The sequence below is a fragment of the Bos mutus genome, chromosome X, assembly GCF_027580195.1.
Source record: "Bos mutus isolate GX-2022 chromosome X, NWIPB_WYAK_1.1, whole genome shotgun sequence".
NCBI classification, from domain to species: Eukaryota; Metazoa; Chordata; class Mammalia; order Artiodactyla; family Bovidae; genus Bos; species Bos mutus.
Window position 1 is genome coordinate 26949900 of NC_091646.1, and position 20327 is coordinate 26970226.

Consider the following 20327-nt stretch of genomic DNA (forward strand, 5'->3'; position numbering starts at 1 on the left):
AAGACAATAAAGCAGTATCCTTGAATAGCTTGATGCAAAGAGAATAATCTAGAGTCTAAAGCACAAAACTTAATGAGAACAGCAACTACATTTGCATAGCATTTTCTATTTTTCAGACTGCTTTTCCAGTCATTATCTTGTTTGGACCTTGTAGGTTTTTAATTAGCAAAACTATTTACATATTATACATATTTATCATCCTTTCCCACCACCAAATAAAGCAATAACATTTCCACAGACATTTATGATTCATTTCTTATTAGCTCAACACTCAAATTTTCATATAGATAGACAGATCCCCAACCCCCAGGTCACTGACCAGTAGTGATCTGTGGCCTGTTAGGAACTGGGCCACACACAAGGTGAGGGGCAGGTGAAACCAAAATCACCCCCTACACACCGTGGAAAAATGATCTCCCAGAAAACCAGTCCCTGGTGCCAAAAAGTTTGGAAATGTTGATAGAGATTGTATACTATATGCTATATATTATCTATTATTATATATTATAAACTTTATTGATATACATTAGTTTCAGATGTACCACATAATGAATCCATATTTGTATATATTGCAAATGACCACCACAGTATGACAAGTTAATATCCATCACTACCATGTGTGCTTAGTCACTCAGTCCTGTCTGACTCTTTGTGACCCCAGGGACTATAGCCAGCCAGGCTCCTCTGTCCATGGGGATTCTCCAGGCAAGTACACCAGAGTGGGTTGTCACGCTCTCCTCCAGGGGATCTTCCCAACCCAGGGATCAACAAGGTCTCCCGCATTGCAAACAGATTCTTTACCATCTGAGCCACCAAGGAAGCCCAAATTTATTGCATACTGTGTGTGCTTAGATGTCTACAATAGTTATAATTTTTGTTTTCTTGTTACAAGAACATTTATTTAAAATTGAAGTTTAGTTGCTATAAAATATTATATGTTAGTTGTACAACATGGTGACTCACAACTTTTAAAATATATACTCCATTTATAGTTATTATAAAATATTGGCTCTACTCCTCGTGTTGTACAATATATCGTTGTAGCTTATTTTTTCCCAAATACCTTGTAACTTGTACACTTCCACGGCTATGTTGCTTCTCCCTTCTCCCCTCTCCCCACTACTAAACGCTAGTTTGTTCTCTGTATTTGTCAGTGTTTCCTTTTTGTTATATTCACTAGTTTGTTGTTTTACTTAAATCCCCAATATAAGTGGTATCATGCAGTATTTTCTTTTTCTGAATTATTTCAGTTAGCATAATGCCCTCCAAGTTGATCCATATTGCTGCGAATGGGAAAATTTTTGTGAGCACAGTTAAGATCTAGTCTCTTAGTAACTTTCAAGTATACAATACAGTGAACTAAGTATCTCTTACAGTGTCTCTTAACTAAGAGCCTCTTGATGAAGGTAAAAGAGGAGAGTGCAAAAGCTAGCTTAAAACCCAACATTCAAAAAACTAAGATCGTGACAGCTGATCCCATAACTTCATGGCAAATACATGGGGAAAAGTGGAAACAGTGACAGACTTAATTTTCTTGGGTTCCAAAATCACTGCAGACGGTGACTGCAGCCATGAAATTAAAAGATGATTGCTCCTTGGAAGGAAAGTTATGACAAATCTAAACAGTGTATTAAAAAGCAGAGACATCACTTTGTAGACAAAGGTACATCTAGTCAAAGCTATGGTCTTGCAGGTAGTCATATATGGATGTGAGAGTTAGACCATAAAGAAGGCTGAGCACCAAAGAATGGATGTTTTCAAACTGTGGTGCTGGAGAAGACTTCAGAGAGTCCCTTGGATAGCAATGAGATCAAGCCAGTCAATCCTAAAGGAAATCAGTCCTGAATATTCATCAGAAGGACTGATGCTGAAGCTGAAACTCCAACACTTTGGCTGCCTGATGTGAAGAGCAGACTCACTGGAAAAGACCCCGATGCTGGGAAAGATTGAATGCACCAGAAGGGGATGACAGAGGATGAGATGGTTGGATGGCATCACTGATTCAATGGACGTGAGTTTGAGGAAACTCCAGGAAATGGTGAAGGACAGGTAAGCTTGGTGAGCTGCAGTCCATAGGATTGCAGAGAGTCAGACATGACTGAGCGACTGAACTACAACAATCCTTAACTATAGTCATCATCTGTGCATCACATCCCCAGGACTTAATTATTTTATAACTGGAAGTTTGTGCCTTTTGACCATCTTCATCCATTTTGTCCATCCCTCAACCACAGAGAATTTCTATCTCCTAAATCATGATGCTAGATCTTTCCTCTTGTCTGCTTTCTGGAAATATAGCAGTTCTGCTATTGCCACCCCAAGTCCATAATCCAACTAATTCAAAAAGACATCTCCAAAGATGAAGAGCTAAGGTATCACTTTGTTCTATTATCTTGTCTTGAGCAGGTAGGGTATCTCTTCTGAAATTTTGCATTAATTTTAAACTGTTATTTATTATATAGAACAACACATTATACTTTTATCCTGATACTTTTAATTCCTGTAACCACTTAAAGATATTTAATTTTTTTCTCTTCAATGAGTTTATCAGTTTTCATTTCACAAGTAGTGTCTTTTGATTTATTATTACCCTTTGTTTCTCACTTGCCCTAAATCCTGTCTTTAGTGTTCATTCTGCAACAGTCCTCTTAGTTTTTCCTTTTGAGCAGAGAAAAAGCTTCTCATTAATCATTTATGCTGTTCTCTTTCAGTGCTATGATGACAGTCAATGACATGCTACAACATGAATGAACCTTGAAAACCTTATAATAAGAAAGTGAGAGAGGCCAATAACAAAAGACCTCATACTATATGATTCCATTCATATGAAATATCCAGACTGGGCAAGTTCAAAGAGATAAAAAAAATAGATTAGTAATTGACTACACCTGAGAATGGGAAAATGAGGATTGTTGCTAATGGAGTTTCTTTTGGGGGAACTATTTATGAAAGTGGTGATAGAACTCTAAATTTACTACAAATAATCATTGAATTTTATATTTAAAATGGATGAAGTCTGGTATGTAAATTACATCCCAAGGAAGCTTTTTTTTTTTTTTTTAAAGACAGTCAAAGACTTCCCTGCTGGTCAGGTGGGTAGGCCTTCACTCTCCCAATGCAGGGGGCCCAGGTTGAATCCCTGGTCAGAGAACTAGATCCCACATGCCTCAACTAAAGAGATCCCATGTGCTGCAACTAAGATAAGGTGAGACCAAATAAATAAAAAAGGCAGCCAATGACAACTGTGGTATAAAAAACAACCTGCAAAGAGTCACATCATATCAGAGTATCCTTCTGTGACACAAATCTGACTTCTTCCTAACTCTTCCCTATCCGTCTAAAAGGCCTCAGTCATTAAATCTGCTTAGGATATCAGTGGGAAATATACATTACTAAAATATAAGAAAATTGGCAGCACAAAAGGAATAGTCTTGCCCCATATTCTAATCATTTCAAATCTTCCATGACTGCCCAGGTACTGACCACCAATCTGCCTAACTCTCCACATACTATCAATACTGTTTTCTTTGCTACTTCTCCAGTTTTTCTTGCAGTAAGCTGCAAATTTTCAGTAACATTTCCTCTTATGTAAATAACCTACTGTGATACCAATATTGGTAGGAAGATTGGACCCACTCTGTCACTCGCCAGCTCTAACACTTAATTTGTAAGTGGAAAAAAGTTTAACATGTTTAACATGTTTCAAATGGGACCTAATCAAATGTACAAGCTTCTGCACAGCAAAGGAAACCATAAACAAAATGAAAAGACAATCTACAGACTAGGAGAAAATATTCGTAAATGATGTGACCAACAAGGGATTAATTTCCAAAATATACAAACAGCTCATACAACTCAAAAACAAAAGAACAAGCAACCCAATCAAAAAATGAGTATAAGACCTAAATAGATATTTCTCCAAAGAAGACATAAAAATGGCCAACAGGCATATGAAAATATGTTTAATATTGCTAATTATTAGACAACTGCCAATCAAATTACAATGACGTATCACCTCACATAGGTCAGAATGGCCATCATTAAAAAGTATACCAATAACAAATGCTGGAGAGGGTATGCAGAAAAGGGAACACTCTTATTCTGTTGGTGGAAATGTAAGCTGTTGCAGCCACTATGGAAAACAGTATGGAGGTTACTTACAAAAGTAGAATTGGCATATGATCCAGAAATCCCACAGTTCAGTTCAGTTCAGTTCAGTTTTCTCACGCAGTCGTGTCCAACCCTTTGCAACCCCATGGACTGCAGCACACCAGGCGTCCCTGTCCATCACCAACTCCCAGAGTTTACTCAAACCCATGTCCATCGAGTCAGTGATGCCATCCAACCATCTCATCCTCTGTTGTCCCCTTCTCTTCCTGCCTTCAATCTTCCCCAGCATCAGGGTCTTTTCAAATGAGTTAGCTCTTTGCATCAGGTGGCCAAAGTATTGGAGTTTCAGCTTCAACATCAGTCATTCCAATGAATATTCAGGACTGATTTCCTTTAGGATGGACTGGTTGGATCTCCTTGCAGTCCAAGGGACACTCAAGAGTCTTCTCCAACACTACAGTTCAAAAACATCAATTCTTCAGTGCTCAGGTTTCTTTATAGTCCAGCTCTCACATCCATACATGACCACTGGAAAAATCATAGCCTTGACTAGACAGACCTTTATTAGCAAAGTTATATCTCTGCTTTTAATATGCTGTCTAGGTTGGCCATAGCTTTTCTTCCAAGGAGCATGCGTCTTTGTATTTCATGGCTGCACTCACCATCTACAGTGATTTTGGAGCCCAATAAAATAAAGTTTGACACTGTTTCCACTGTTTCTCCATCTATTTGCCATGAAGCGATGGGACCAGATGCCATGATCTTCTTTTTCTGAATGTTGAACTTTAAGCCAAATTTTTCACTCTCCTCTTTCACTTTCATTAAGAGGCTCTTTAGTTCTTCTTAATTTGCTGCCATAAGGGTTGTGTCATCTACATATCTGAGGTTATTGATGTTTCTCCCGGCAATCTTGATTCCAGCATGTGCTTCATCCAGCCCAGCATTTCTCATGACGTACTCTGCATAGAAGTTAAAAAGCACAGTGACAATATACAGCCTTGACGTACTCCTTTTCCTATTTAGAACCAGAAATCCCACACCTGGCCATATATCCAGAGGAAACTCTAATTCAAAAAGATACATGCGCCTCTATGTTCAGAGCATACTGTCAACAATAGCCAAGACACGGAAGCAACCTAAAAGTGCATCGACAAATAAATGGATAAAGATGGGGTATATACATGCAATGGAATATTACAGAGCCATTAAAAAGGACAAAACAATGCCTTTTTCAACAATATGGATGGACCTAGATATGATCATACTATGTAAAGTCAGAAAGAGAAAGGCAAATACCATATGATATCACTTATACGTGGAATCTAAATGATGACACAAATGAACTTATTTACGAAACAGAAAACAGACTCACAAAGAACAGATCTGTGGTTGCCAAAAGGTAGGGAAGGAGTAGGACTTTGGAGTTAGCAGATGCAAACTATTATATATAGAATGGATAAACAACAAGGTCCTACTGTATAGCACAGAAAACTATATTCAATATCCTGTCATAAACCACAATGGAAAAGAATATAAAAAAGAATGTGTTTGTGTGTGTGTGTGTGTGTGTGTATAAACTGAATTACTGTGCTGTACAACAAAAATTTACACAATACTGTAAATCAGCTTTACTTCAATTTTAAAAAGTTTTACATGTTTCAGATCATAAATGTGATGCTATGTACTATAAAACATTGAGGGGGGGGAAGAGAAAAAAAAAACATACACACATAGAAAAAGAATATCCATTGCCCAGTTATAATTAGCTTACATTTTATAATTATATCCTCCTAGACAGATAGGTATGGAGAAGGCAATGGCACCCCACTCCAGTACTCTTGCCTGGCAAATCCCATGGACGGAGGAGCCTGGTAGGCTGCAGTCCATGGGGTCCTGAAGAGTCGGACACGACTGAGCGACTTCACTTTCACTTTTCACTTTCATGCATTGGAGAAGGAAATGGCAACCCACTCCAGTGTTCTTGCCTGGAGAATCCCAGGGACGGGGGAGCCTGGTGGGCTGCTGTCTATGGGGTCGCACAGAGTGGGACATGATTGAAGCGACTTAGCAGCAGCAGACAGATAGGTAAAGATGAAATGTTTACTATACATAAAGTTCTATAACCTGAATCTCTTTTCATATAAGTGAATACAGTCATATAAAATTTATTTATTAGAAGTAATTATTTAAATTGGTTTTCAAGTTTGCTAAATATGAACAACAGTGAAATGAGCATCCTTATACATAGATATCTGCCTATTTTCCTAATAAATTTCTAGAAGTAGAATTGCTGAATGAAGGGCTAGCCATTTTTCAACTGAGGTTGAGTTTCACAAATTTCCTCCTACAACTGTATTACCAATTTATGTTGCTCTCAGCAGTGGACTAGAATACCCATTTCCTTTAAAATGTCTCCAACTCTATCATCAATTTTTCCATCACCGTGAATCTCAAAGAGTTGAAGAAGGTATAAAAAATTGTTTACATTGCATTTATGTAATTACAATTGAAGCTGATTTTTTATTGTCATTTAAAATTTGTATTTCTACTTTTGTATAATTTTATACCAAGGTGTTAAATTTTTGGAGCCGACTTCTAAATGCTTTGGCTCCATATGTGTGCTGCGGACTTAGAGGCCACTGTGGTGTTGGTGGGCCTATTTGCGGCTGGTCACTTATGTGGGGCACTTTCTGGCCAGGACTCTTTGCCTCTAGTATTTGTCATTCTGCCATTTAGTTACCTCTCTGATTTTCTGTAGATATTACCATAATTCTGCTTTTTCCACACTCATGTAAGTTGCTAAACCTAACCCTCTAAAGTTTGAAAGCCATACTCTTGTGATTTCTGAAACTACATGCAATATAATATAATGGGAGGTAGTACAAAGTCATCATTAATAATATGCACACTGAAATTAGATCTGGAATAGAAACCCAGTTGTGCAACTTACTTGTCCAAAAAAGCTGATTTCGCTAAATATCCATATTTATAAAATGGAATGAGTGATAATAATCCCCTGAGAGTGTTATTTTGGCGATTGAATGGGATGGTAGATGTTAGACACTGTACAGTGACTGCCAAATAATATTTGCTACTGAGGACTTATTTAGTATTACTATTATGAAAGAGATGGACAGAAGAAAATAACTAGATTCTTTGGAATTGGAACTTTTTTTTGCACATACATTAGCAATGAGTAACTAGGCAGAAATCCATCTGAATTCCAGCATGTACAGAAGTGTCAAATGAACCTAGAAAGCACCACACAAAATGAAGCTAAACACAAACCAAATATATGTAATGTTACCTAAGTCTACCTTTTATTCCAAGTGTCAAATGGCTTCACAATGCTATCAACCAAATCCAAAGTCTAAAACACTGATCATTAATCATATCAAGCTGAATCATATCAAGCAATTAATCAACGGTGGGTGCTGGGAGCTGTCAGAGTAAAGTACTAACTCTACTAAGAAACAGCCTGGCACACAGAACCATCAAGCTCACAGCCTTCTGTTTCCTCCAAAGGGCTGTTGTAGCCTAGGGCCCTAGACGTGAGCCATCCATCCCAAACTTTCCACCAGGTTGCTGGAATTTAGGAGAAACTCTTTACCCAAGATGCAGACAAAGAAGCAGGAAGACAGATGCCTTGAATAAACACAGCTTCAGAGTTTCCATCTCTCAATTCAAGGACCTATTATTTTCAGATCTCATTTTCAATTTTATCTTCCTCATAGCCCTCTTGGCATTTGCAGAATAAACAGAATAAAAACAGGCAGGCAATTTGCCAGTCTTCATTCTCCAAGATGGACAGAGTGCCAAGAGGCACATTCAGGGAAATGGAGGGGGAACCCTCCCCCCAAGTCAGCTTCTGGCATGCCTTTAGCACTACCAATACTGCAATTACCTCAACATTACAGCATTCATCCTGGGATGCCTAGTAATGCTCAGCTGCAAGCAGTCTCTCCAGGATGAGAGCAAATGTTGGATGAGGATCGTGTATTTTGACAAATATTTATGTTGCAGAGGTAACATAGAAGCTTCCATAGCAACCCAGCTGGTTATGAGAAATAATGAAACAGTCTAGCCCTATGGAAAGCTCCAGGTTTTCACTATGCACAGAAGCCAAAAGTCATACACATGGTGTGGTTCAATCTGGGATTACAAACCACGTCTCTTGACTTTTTCTACTATACCACCCACTATTTCATGAGATGGTAACCCCTAAGTGCTTTATGGACTTCCCACATGGCACTGGGGGTAAAGAACCTGCCTGCCAATGCAGAAGACAGAAGAGATATGGGTTCAACCCCCGGGTCGGGAGATCCCCTGAAGGAAGGCATGACAACTCACTTCAGTATTCTTGCTGGGAGAATCCCATGGACACAGGAGCCTGGCAGGCTACGGTACCTAGGGTCACAAACAGTTGGACATGACTGAAGTGACTGAGCATGCCCACAGGCATGAAGTGTTTTATACCAAAGATGTGTACTCTGAAAAGGGCACGGATATTGCTGTTGTTAGCTACTTCCTTCTAAGCATGCAGAGAGCGTGAGAATCTCTATTTACTGCTTCTTCTGGTCCAGGATGGTGTCCTCCCATAGCAAGAAGGGTGGGGTTAAAATTTGCTCAGCTTTCGAAATACACCCTTCTAAATCTCAGCTTTTTTAGACTGTGGGTAGGAGGCAATAGGTGAGAACTGAATTCCTCATAGGTTGTAAAACTTTGGATGCATTCATCCAGTTATTTAAGTTTTAAACACTAAGTGAACTAAAGACATAGTGAGGGAAGTTTCAAGGTCAAGAAGAACACTGACATGGCAGGTACAAGTTTTGACCAGTCTTCAGTTCAATTCAGTTCAGTTGCTCAGTCATGTCAGACTCTTTGCGACCCCATGAATCGCAGCACGCCAGGCCTCCCTGTCCATCACCAACTCCCGGAGTTTACCCAAACTCATGTCCATCGAGTTGGTGATGCCATCCAGCCCTCTCATCCTCTGTCGTCCCCTTCTCCTCCTGCCCAATCTCTCCCAGCATCAGGGTCTTTTCCAATGAGTCAACTCTTTGCATGCAGTGGCCAAAGTATTGGAGTTTCAGCTTCAGCATCAGTCCTTCCAATGAACACCCAGGACTGATCTTTAGGATGGACTGGTTGGATCTCCTCGCAGTCCAAGGGACTCTCAAGAGTCTTCTCCAGCACCACAGTTCAAAAGCATAAATTCTTTGGTGCTCAGCTTTCTTCACAGTCCAACTTTCACATCCATACATGACCACCAGAAAAACCATAGCCTTGACTAGACAGACCTTTGTTGGCAAAGTAATGTCTCTGCTTTTGAATATGCTACCTAGGTTGGTCATAACTTTCCTTCCAAAGAGTAAACATCTTTTAATTTCATGGCTGCAGTCACCATCTGCAGTGATTTTGGAGCCCCAATAAATAAAGTCTGACACTGTTTCCACTGTTTCCCCATCTATTTCCCATGAAGTGATGGGACCAGATGCCATGATCTTCATTTTCTGAATGTTGAGCTTTAAGCCAACTTTTTACTCTCCTCTTTCACTTTCATCAAGTTATCTCACTCTTTTTCATACTGTTAATGGGGTTTTCAAGGCAAGAATATGGAAGTGGTTTGCCATTCCTTTCTCCAGTGGACCATGTTTTGTTAGAATTCTCCACCATGACCCATCTTCTTGGGTGGCCCTACAAGGCGAAGAGGAACTAATGAACCTCTTAATGAAGGTGAAAGAGGAGAGTGAAAAAGCTGGCTTAAAACTCAACATTCAAAGACGAAGATCATGGCATCTGGTCCCATCACTTCATGGCAAATAGATGAGAAAACAACTGAAACAGTGTCAGACTTTATTTTTTGGGCTCCAGAATCACTGCAGATGGTGACTGAAGCAATGAAATTAAAAGATGCTTGCACCGTGGAAGAAAAGCTATGGCCAAGCTAGACAGCATATTAAAAAGCAGAGACGTTACTTTGCCAACAAAGGTCTGACTAGTCAAAACATTAATTTTCCAAGTAGTCATGTATTGATGTGAGAGTTGAACTATAAAGAAAGCCGAGTGCAGAAGAATTGATGCTTTTGAACTGTGGTGTTGGAGAAGACTCTTGAGAGTCCCTTGGGCTGCAAGGAGATCCAACTAGTCCATCCTAAAGGATATCAATCCTGAATATTTATTGGAAGGACTGATGCTGAAAATGAAGCTCTAATACTTTGGCTGCCTGATGCGAAGAGCTGACTCATTGGAAAAGACTCTGAAGCTGGGAAAGATTGAAGGTGGGAAGAGAAGGGGATGACAGAGGATGAGATGGTTGGATGGCATCACCGACTTGATGGACCTAAGTTTGAGAAAATTCCAGGAGATGGTGAAGGACAGGGAAACCTGGTAAGCTGCAGTCGATGAGGTTGCAAAGAGTTGGACACGACTGAGTGATTGAACAACAACAACAGTCTGACTGTGTTAATTATCCATTGCTGTGTAACAAATATTCCCAAATTGGCCAACTCAAAACACAAGGCATTTATTGTCTCACATCATTAGCAAAGATTAGAAATCTAAGAGTGGCTTAGCAAACTGGGTGACTTCAGAAAATAAAAATGTATTCTGGAAGCCAGAGACTGAAATCAAGATTTAAGCAGGGTCCCACTCCCTTTAAGGACTCTAGAAAAGAATGCTTCCTTGCCTCTCCAGCTCTGGTGGCTGCAAGAGTTGGTGGTTTGTGGCCACATCACTCTAATTTCTGCCCTACCCCGATGTGGCCCTCTGTGAGTGTGTGTGTGTGTATAATCTCTCTATGCCTTTCTTTTATAAGGACAGTTGTGACAGCATTTAGAGCTAACTGGATAATTCAGAGTACTCTCCTCCTGTCGAGAGCTTTAATTACATCTGCAATAAAGCTTTACCATAGAAGGTAACATTCACAGGTTCCAAGGGTTAGGATAGGGACATATCTTGGGGAGCCATCAAGAGCCTATCACATGACCTCCTAAGATTGCCAAAAGGATTAACTAAGTTAAATCAGATAAAGTGTTTGGATTATGCCTAGAATATAGAACTTATTTTTTAAAGGAAAAAAGTGATAGAGAATCAATGGGGGATGGAAAGAACTGTGAGTAATACCCTGCCCCAGATATTTTCAGGGGAACTTTGAACCTTCTCAAATTATATATAAACCATGTACATGTGTCTTGGTGTGTTTTGTTGGGAGGAGAGTTTCTAATGCTTCCATTCATTCTCAAATTGAGTTGTAACCATCAAGAAAAAAACAGCAAACGCCCCTTCCAATTCTCATCCTGTCACTCTTGAACTAAGCCAGAATCAGCACAGGTTTTTTCTCTCCAGTTGTTTCACAATGCACATGTTTCAACTGAACCTGAATAACAGAATTATGAAATTTAATGAGATCATAGATGCCATCTATACAAGATCTCTGCTGGCTCCTGCCTTTCACAACTGGAGTCATTATTTCCCCTCCTCACCCACACACAGAGCCCATGTCTAGTTGTTAGGAAGGGTCTTTACCTTAGGAAGGAAAACGTTAAGGTATATCAGACCAACTTTTATTGTACATCAAACCATCTTGGCTTTATATTCACCCATAATGTTCTATTTTTATGTATTTACCAGTTTTATTGAAGTATGATTTATATAACATTTATATAACCCATCAGCCATCACCTTTTATCTCAGTTCTATTAACTACATTTCTGCCTGTTACTTGCTCCCTGATTATTTTTACTTTTTCTTTTTACTTGCTCCATGGACTCTGCTTTGTTCTCTGCACCTGAGTCCCAGTCTTATAATGTTGTTGGGACCAAAGTCTCTCGAGGTTTCCCTAATCTCCCTCCAATGGGCTGGAGTCCTATTCCTTTTCCTTTTCCAGTGTTATCAAGGAAAGCGCCAATTTTTAGACCCCTACTATATTTTAGTCACTACTTAGTGGTGCTTTATATATGTTCCCTTACTTAATTCTCACAGCATTTTGAATACATACTATGTCCTCATTTTTCACATGGGGAAACAGGCTTAAAGAAGTGAAATAATTGGACAAATGAACTTACCGACAATCTGATTGAATTGGCCTGCTGGGTTTAAATTGAATTGAAATCTTCATTCTGACAGATCTATAGGTAATTATCATGCATGGATTATGGGGACTACTTTTTTGAGAAACACAAATATAGTGAATGTTCATAGGTTTTGGAGTTTAAAGGGACCTTGATGCAATCTGTGTACTAGTTGTACACACGACCCCCACCCCTCTCATATACCACACCGCTGTTGTTAGGGGAAGCACACTGATTGAAACCGCCCACCCTGCCAGGCACCATAGTAACCATTTGCATGAGTTGTTTTACAACAGGAGGTCCTGGTAAGGAACAGGGAACTAATAAGGCTCCACCAACCAGAAGAGTTCGGGAAAGATCAAAAAGAGACACTACCTGTCTGACCACCTCCTAGAATCCTTCTCTCTGGCATCCATCTTGGCTGATCAAGGCGTGCACCACCAGGAAGGGCTCTGAGTCAGAATGATTAGCTAAGGACAACCTGGAAACTAATCCCATCACCATAAAACCCGAGACTGCAAGCCATGTGACAGAGCAGTTCTCCTGGGTTCCCTTACCCTACTGCTCTCCACCCGGGTGCCTTTTCCCAATAGAATCTCTTGCTCTGTCAGGACATGTGTCTCCTCAGACAATTCATTTCCAACTGTTAGGCAAGAGCCCAGTTTTGGGCCCTGGAATGGGTCCCCCTTCCTGCAACAAATGGCGACTCTTCTTTGCTGAGACTGACATCCTGACCACTTGGGGTACTCAGGGGCCAGCTTGCCTGCCAATGGACCAGACCCAGTGGCCATAACTGGGACCCTTTTGTCCCTGGTCTCCTTCTGATGTGGACAACTGGCCAGAGTGCCCCAACCGGTAAGGAATAAGAGACTTTACTGACCTCTCTGCCCTTACCTCTCTCTTTCCTCTCCTTAACCATTCCTATCCTTCCCTATTTTTCTAGTCCCCTGTCCTGGATGCAGGAATCTGGTCGAGGGGCCTCAGCCTGAGCTGAGGATTGGAGACTGATCACCTCCTCTTGGCAGAGAACTCGAATTCTAATTCTGGTCTGGTCTGATTTCTGGTAGGGCCGAGTTCCAGTCCTCTCTTCTCTGGAGGCCCAGGGTCAAGTCCCATAATGCCTGGGTATCTGCAGGTAGCAGGAGACGTCTGTAAGGCCACCTCTTTTGCCCCCCTCTCCCGCCTCCTCCCCCTTCTTCTTTCAACCTGACTTCCTTTCCTCCCTTTGAAATCTTTGAAGACCTAAGATATTTTCCTTTACTCTGTTAGTACTTAGATCTGCAGTTCTGTGTCTCTATAGGAGGTTTTCTGAGAGATTGTATTCTTGTATTTAAGGGAGTGTCTGATGAGGACTGCCAGGTTTATATGTGTGTGTTTTAACTCTGTGTTCTGTGTTTTGATTTTTGATGGCCATTTTGCTTTGTCTGGCCACCATTTGGTTTAGACCTGCCACCATTTTGTTAGAACTTGATTTTCTTTCCCTGTGCCTTCAGACCAGGGCTCTCAGGAACACTTATCTGACCATCTCTAACTCCTGAGACTGAAGGAAACAGGGGGAAAGCCTTTAAAAATTTTAATTATTTCAACTGTTTTTTAATAAACTAGTAAATTTTATATTGTAATATCTAATTCATGACTAAACTTAGAAAATGAAGCTAGATCTTGAACTGTGTCTGTCTAAATATGTCTTGGTATGTCTGTCTCTGGGTAATATTTTTGAGGTTAATTTGTAAATGAGCTCTATTTAATTGGCTTAAAGAAAGGTAAGCACTTACAAAACAAATAATTCTAAATTAAACAATAAATTCCAGGTTCATGTGAACTGGAAAATATTCAGTATTAAATACTTGATATTAATGTTTGTTGACCTATCTAATATAGACATGTCTTAGAGTAATTAACATTAAGCAGAATATTTTCATTGTACTAGGTTTAATATAAGTTAAATATTATATCTGTTACAAGTTTGTCAACAAGGAAATTACCTCGAGTGAAGAAACTTCTAAAAAATGTAAATGAGATATGAGCTTTTATATAAAGTCTATTAATTATTCTTTAGAAATATCTGTCTAAAATAGTCTCTCCAGATTGGCCTAACTTGAATTTCTAAGGGTTGTGCTAAGTCTGCTAAGTGTTGGAAGTCTATTGAATAGTTAGATCATTTCCAAATAAAATAAGATTTTGAAACATTTACTCCTAAATACTAATTTCCTTTTACAGACAAACTAAAGAGATTTGGGACTATAAATGAATAATGTTTGGTGCCATCCTAAAATGTTGTAAGAAAGCAAGGGTTTTAGAAATTATCACTGGTATTTATACTCACCTATCTATAAAATGCTAATATAAAAGTTAGATCTTGGTTGTTAAAGAAAAGTAGGAAGTGTGTTTTCAGTAAAAAAAAAAAAAAAAGTATAAAAAAATACTAAAAAGAGTTATGCATGATCAGCATTTTCTAAAATTGGATTACAGTTAGTTAGATAAATGGATTTTGTTAGGAATGACACAGCCATAAGAAAACTAGTTAGAGCCAACAAGGTCCAAGATGGCAGAGCTGACTTTCACTAGACCTTGAGCCTTGGTATTTATGCCCATTGTGACATATCAACAAGCTAAATGATACACCCATCAACATTGACTAAATCTGACCAAATGTTCTAAATGCTTTTAATTGATCTTTTAGATAAAACTTCTTAAATCGAATTCTTTTGAAGTTCCTTTGACCTCTAGCTAACTTTGGGGTGCTTCAGAGGGCCCCTGAAACATCCCGAAGAGAGATATGATACTGTGTTTATTTGGTTGGTTAAATTACATGAAAAAGATTATCAAATGAGTAATAAATCCACTCATGTTATAATGTATGATAAAATTACTAATACAGATATACTAGAAATTATATGGAGTTTTTAACATTTTGATATGTCTTGGTATTCTAATGAAAAACCTGATGACTTAACAAAAGTTAACAAAGGACTGAATGAACCAGCAAATATGCTTATAAATTTTATGGTTTCTATCTGAAAAATTACAGGTTTGAATTTTGTGTTTTCTGGGAGTAGGGAAAACCTTCCTGTCAAACTAATTATGAAAATAATTTGGTAAAATTATATGTTATAAACAAAACAATTATACTTTCTATCAGAGTCCCCCAGAAATTTGAAACTCTTAGGTTTCCAGTAAGTTTATCAAATGAGCTAGGAAGGTTATCTCACTAACAGGTACAAAAATCTCAAGGAATTTTTGAGACCTTAAAAAGGGAAGAATTCACCTAGATTTGTTAGGCAAAATCTGTGATAAGCCTTTGGTGTGAGTTTCCCAGCCCTGTTTTATTTTAGAAGTTCAGTCTGAGATTCTATAAAAGTTTCAGCAAAATAAAAAGTCTATGATCAATTATGGTTATATAAATCATTAGACTAAAATTAGTGAGAACAGACCTATTTTGCAAACAAGCTAGCCTTAATTTGGTTATATTTGATAAAAATGAGGATAATTTTAGGGAGAAAAAGACGTTTCAACAAATGCTAAGTCCCAGTTTGTTAATGGAGGTCTACCAATGGAGGTAGTAAGACTCATTTCGTGGATAGTTCTTTGCCGTTATGTGATATTAATGTAAAATTTAATTGAATTCTTAAACATCCTAAGTTTGTTTCTGAAGCTTATCTCAGTAATCTATCTTTGGATGAAGATCAGATGCCTCATGACCTGCAACCAGGACTGGAAAAAGACATAATTTAAGGGACTGTCTCCAACCTGGCTGGAAGGACTTTTTTTTATCAGGAGAAACTACACTATATCAGGATGAGAAGACGACAACATCAGAGGTAGATAGTTGATCAAGATGCTGGACCTGATTCATATGATAATTTATAATGTTTTCTTGACTTCTTAGACCTTTGCATATAAATCAAATGCTTTTCTATCATAGGCCTGATCCTATGCTAGTTTTAGAAATCAATCCAATTGTTGGGCGTGTGGCCAATTACCTGTGTCTAGTTCTGGGTTACCTTGGTAAATTTCTCTACTACAAGACTGTAATTGGTTGGCTCTGAGAAAATGTACTTTAAAAAAAAATTAGTCATATTCAGGTCACTGTGATATTATTAGATGGAATCCCCTCACCAGGCCAATTAATAATGCCTACTCTTACTCTGGCCATAAATTTGAGCTTTTTTCTATTATTCAAGCTCAGTCAGAGCAACAAGAAAAGTTTCAACAAAGGAGAAAAAAAATCTCCCACAATTATGGGATGGATTTATATAGACAACACCAGGCTACGGTAATTTAGGTTTAAAGTGTCCTCTGTGTTGGAAACAATTAAATCATACTAGATATTGTCACCCTGCTTATTTAACTTATATGCAGAGTACATCATGAGAAATGCTGGGCTGGAAGAAGCACAAGCTGGAATCAAGATTGCCGAGAGAAATATCAATAATCTCAATTATGCAGATGACACCACCCTTATGGCAGAAAGTGAAGAGGAACTAAAAAGCCTCTTGGTGAAAGTGAAAGAGGAGAGTGAAAAAGTTGGCTTAAAGCCCAACATTCAGAAAACTAAGATCATGGCATCTGGTCCCATCACTTCATGGGAAATAGATGGGGAAACAGTGGAAACAGTGGCTGACTTTGTTTTGGGGGCTCCAAAATCACTGCAGATGGTAACTGCAGCCGTGAAATTAGAAGACTCTTACTCCTTGGAAGGAAAGTTGTGACCAACCTAGATAGCACATTGAAAAGCAGAGACATTACTTTGCCAACAAAGGTCCGTCTAGTCAAGGCTATGGTTTTTCCAGTGGTCGTGTATGGATGTGAAAGTTGGACTGTGAAGAAATCTGAGCACCAAAGAATTGATGCTTTTGAGCTGTGGTGCTGGAGAAGACTCTTGAGAGTCCCTTGGACTGCAAGGAGATCCAACCAGTCCATCCTAAGGGAGATCAGTCCTGGGTGTTCTTTGGAAGGACTGATGCTAAAGCTGAAACTCTGGTACTTTGGCCACCTCATGTGAAGAGTTGACTCACTGGAAAAGACTCTGATGCTGGGAGGGATTGGGGGCAGGAGGAGAAAGGGACAACAGAGGATGAGATGGCTGGATGGCATCACTGACTCGATGGACATGAGTTTGTGTGAACTCCGGGAGTTGGTGATGGACAGGGAGGCCTGGCGTGCTGCGATTCATGAGGTCACAAAGAGTCGGACACGACTGAACTGAACTGAACTGAAGGATACTGGCCTATGTGACTTATAGGCAGTGTGGCAATATATAATTTCCCTGGAAGATAAAGATTCTACAGAGTAGACTAAGTCAGATGACTTGAGATATACTGGGCTACATCTAATGGAAGCTCTTAAGTCTTACTTGTGACTTTACTAATACTGCTGGCTATGTTATTTGATTTCACCTGTTTTACAAAACTGCTGTTTCTTACACTGCCAAATGTGTGTCTGAGGCCTCTAATAGAATAATATATAGTTCTATATGAGATCAATGATGGAAACAGTGTAACTCTAGATATGGGAAGAAGCAACAAGAGGGAATATTTTCCTGGACCAAGAGGCTAATAAGACAGGTGGTCCAGAGAATTTTGGATACTGTTTTATGGCCTAGTCCAGTACGAGCACATTGAGTGACCTGTCAACAAAATCTTTGTCAAACCTGAGAATGGACATTCTCAACACCATGGGATAAAATGGTCATGGAATGCCCCCCTCAAAATCATGGTCAAGTTTATGAGCAAAAGGGGCTCTGCCAACTGAAGACTGACACTTTTGATCTACATCTACAAAGATTAAATCATGGCCACTGCAACTGCTGACTTTCAACGCCCCAGAAAGGAGTTCAGGGTGAAAGTCAGGAATGAGGCACTCTGTGCTCTGGGGAAAACTGGGAGAACAGGCCTTCAGATAGCTAGATCTTTTTAGGAGAAGATTTTATGAGTTTCAATTCTTGCATCTTCTCATACCTAGAGAAACACTGACATCATTAATGGTGATATCTGCTTTGGCTATTAAGGAAAATTTTACAATTAAAAGTCAAAATACAGTAGCTATGGTTCAGACATCCTGGCAAATAACTGGTGATACTATGGGTGTAATTTCAGATTAGACGTTGTATTGCTAAACACGTGATTTTCTGAGTCATGTCAGGTTTAGATGCCATCATTCTCAAAACAATGTCTGCTGGAAGCTAATAACTGTAACCTTACTTTTTATAAAACTAGGCAACTGGCTACCTGGCTACAAGTCTCCCCGAAGTGCCAGATCCAGTCTGGGTTTCAGACCTATTCTAAAAAACAAGAGATTTATTTTGTCTATTAAAATTCCAGTTATCCCTCCTCCAGCTACTTCTAATTGAGTCTGTTACAACAAAATGGCAGGCCAAGTGAAAGTGAAGTTGCTCAGTCGTGTCTGATTCTTTGCGACCCCACGGACTGACTGTAGCCTACCAGGCTCCTCTGTCCATGGGATTTTCCAGGCAAGAATACTGGAGTGGGTTGCCATTTCCTTCTCCAGGGTATCTTCCCAACCCAGGGATTGAACCCCGATCTCCCACACTGTAGGCAGATGCTTTACTGTCTGAGCCACCAGGGAAGTCCAAGCAGACCAAGGGATTGAAATTTTAATCATACAAGGCTCAGATCTAGGACTTGGAACTCAGGAATACTTCCAATTCAGTGTCTGTTCTCCAAGCTGAGGCAGTCCTATGTCCCATTTTGACAGGAAATTATCACAGTCATAGTTGCCCTGTTCCCTAAATTAAAACTGAGCAGGACTCTGTGGGGCTCTGGAGTACAGATCTGTTATGTGTTCTCCATTTCTTATCTGTAGGATATAGGCTTCATTCAGCCTTCTTGACCTTCCCTGAGTTCCAAAGGGTGGGTTCAAACAATTGTTAATCAGGGAAGGGAGGGGATATAGAAACAGAGGAGAAACAATCAAATGGTGGTACAGCCTTAAGACAGGGTCCTGGTTCCTTCTCAAAAAAATATGCATAACAATGTCTTTGAGTTCTACAGAACTGGAGCCCCCACCCAGGTGGAGGATGGTAACTTCAGACTAAACACAAGATTCCTGGAGCACAGCTCTGTTGCTTCACCACCAACCAATCCAAAAAAAAAAAAAAAACTCACAAACCCTGCAGCCCTCACCCCAAATGTTGCCTCCTGTTTCTGGGGACCAATGATGACCATCCTGTTAGGTCTCTTGTTTGGCCCCTGTCTATTTCATCTGAGAGGAGCCAACGGTTTCAAATTAATTGCTGTTATTACAAGGGTAAATGCTGGTTTCAGGCAAAAAAATACCTTGACTTAAATCAGGTAGAGAGAGACTTCTGCTCTGCTAGTCAGGCCTACACTGATGCACAGCAGGAAGAAGTTACAGAAGAAAGAGACCTCTGCCCCAATTCCCAAGAAGTATCTTGAGTATGATGTCTCTCAGGGGGGAGTTGTTAGGGGCATCACAGTGATTGAAACCACCCACCCTGGCCAGGCACCATAGTAACCATTTGCATGAGTTATTTTGTTGTAGGAAAGGGGACCCCTTCCAGGGCCCGAAACTGGGCTCTTGTCTAACATCTGGAAATGAATTGTCCAAGGAGACACATGTGCTGACACAGCAAGAGATTTTATCGGAAAAAGGCACCCGGGTGGAGAGCCTTATTAGTTCCCTGTTCCGTACCAGGACCTCCTGTTGTAAAACAACTCATGCAACTGGTTACTGTGGTGCCTGGCCAGGGTGGGTGGTTTCAGTGTGCTTCCCCTAACAGTTTTACGACAGGAGGTCCTGGTAAGGAACAGGGAACTAATAAGCCTCCACCAACCAGAAGAGTTTGGGAAGGTCAAAAGGAGACACCACCTGTCCGACCACTTCCCGGAATCCTTCTCTCTGGCATCCATCTTGGCTGAACAAGGCGTGCATCACCAGGAAGGACTCAGTCAGAATGATTGGCTAAGGACAACCCAGAAACTAATCCCATCACCATAAAACCCGAGACTGCCAGCCATGTGACAGAGCAGTTCTCCTGGGTTCCCTACTGCTCTCTGCCCAGGTGCCTTTTCCCAATAAAAGCTCTTGCTTTGTCAGCACATGTGTCTCCTCAGACAATTCATTTCCAAGTGTTAGACAAGAGCCCAGTTTCGGGCCATGGAA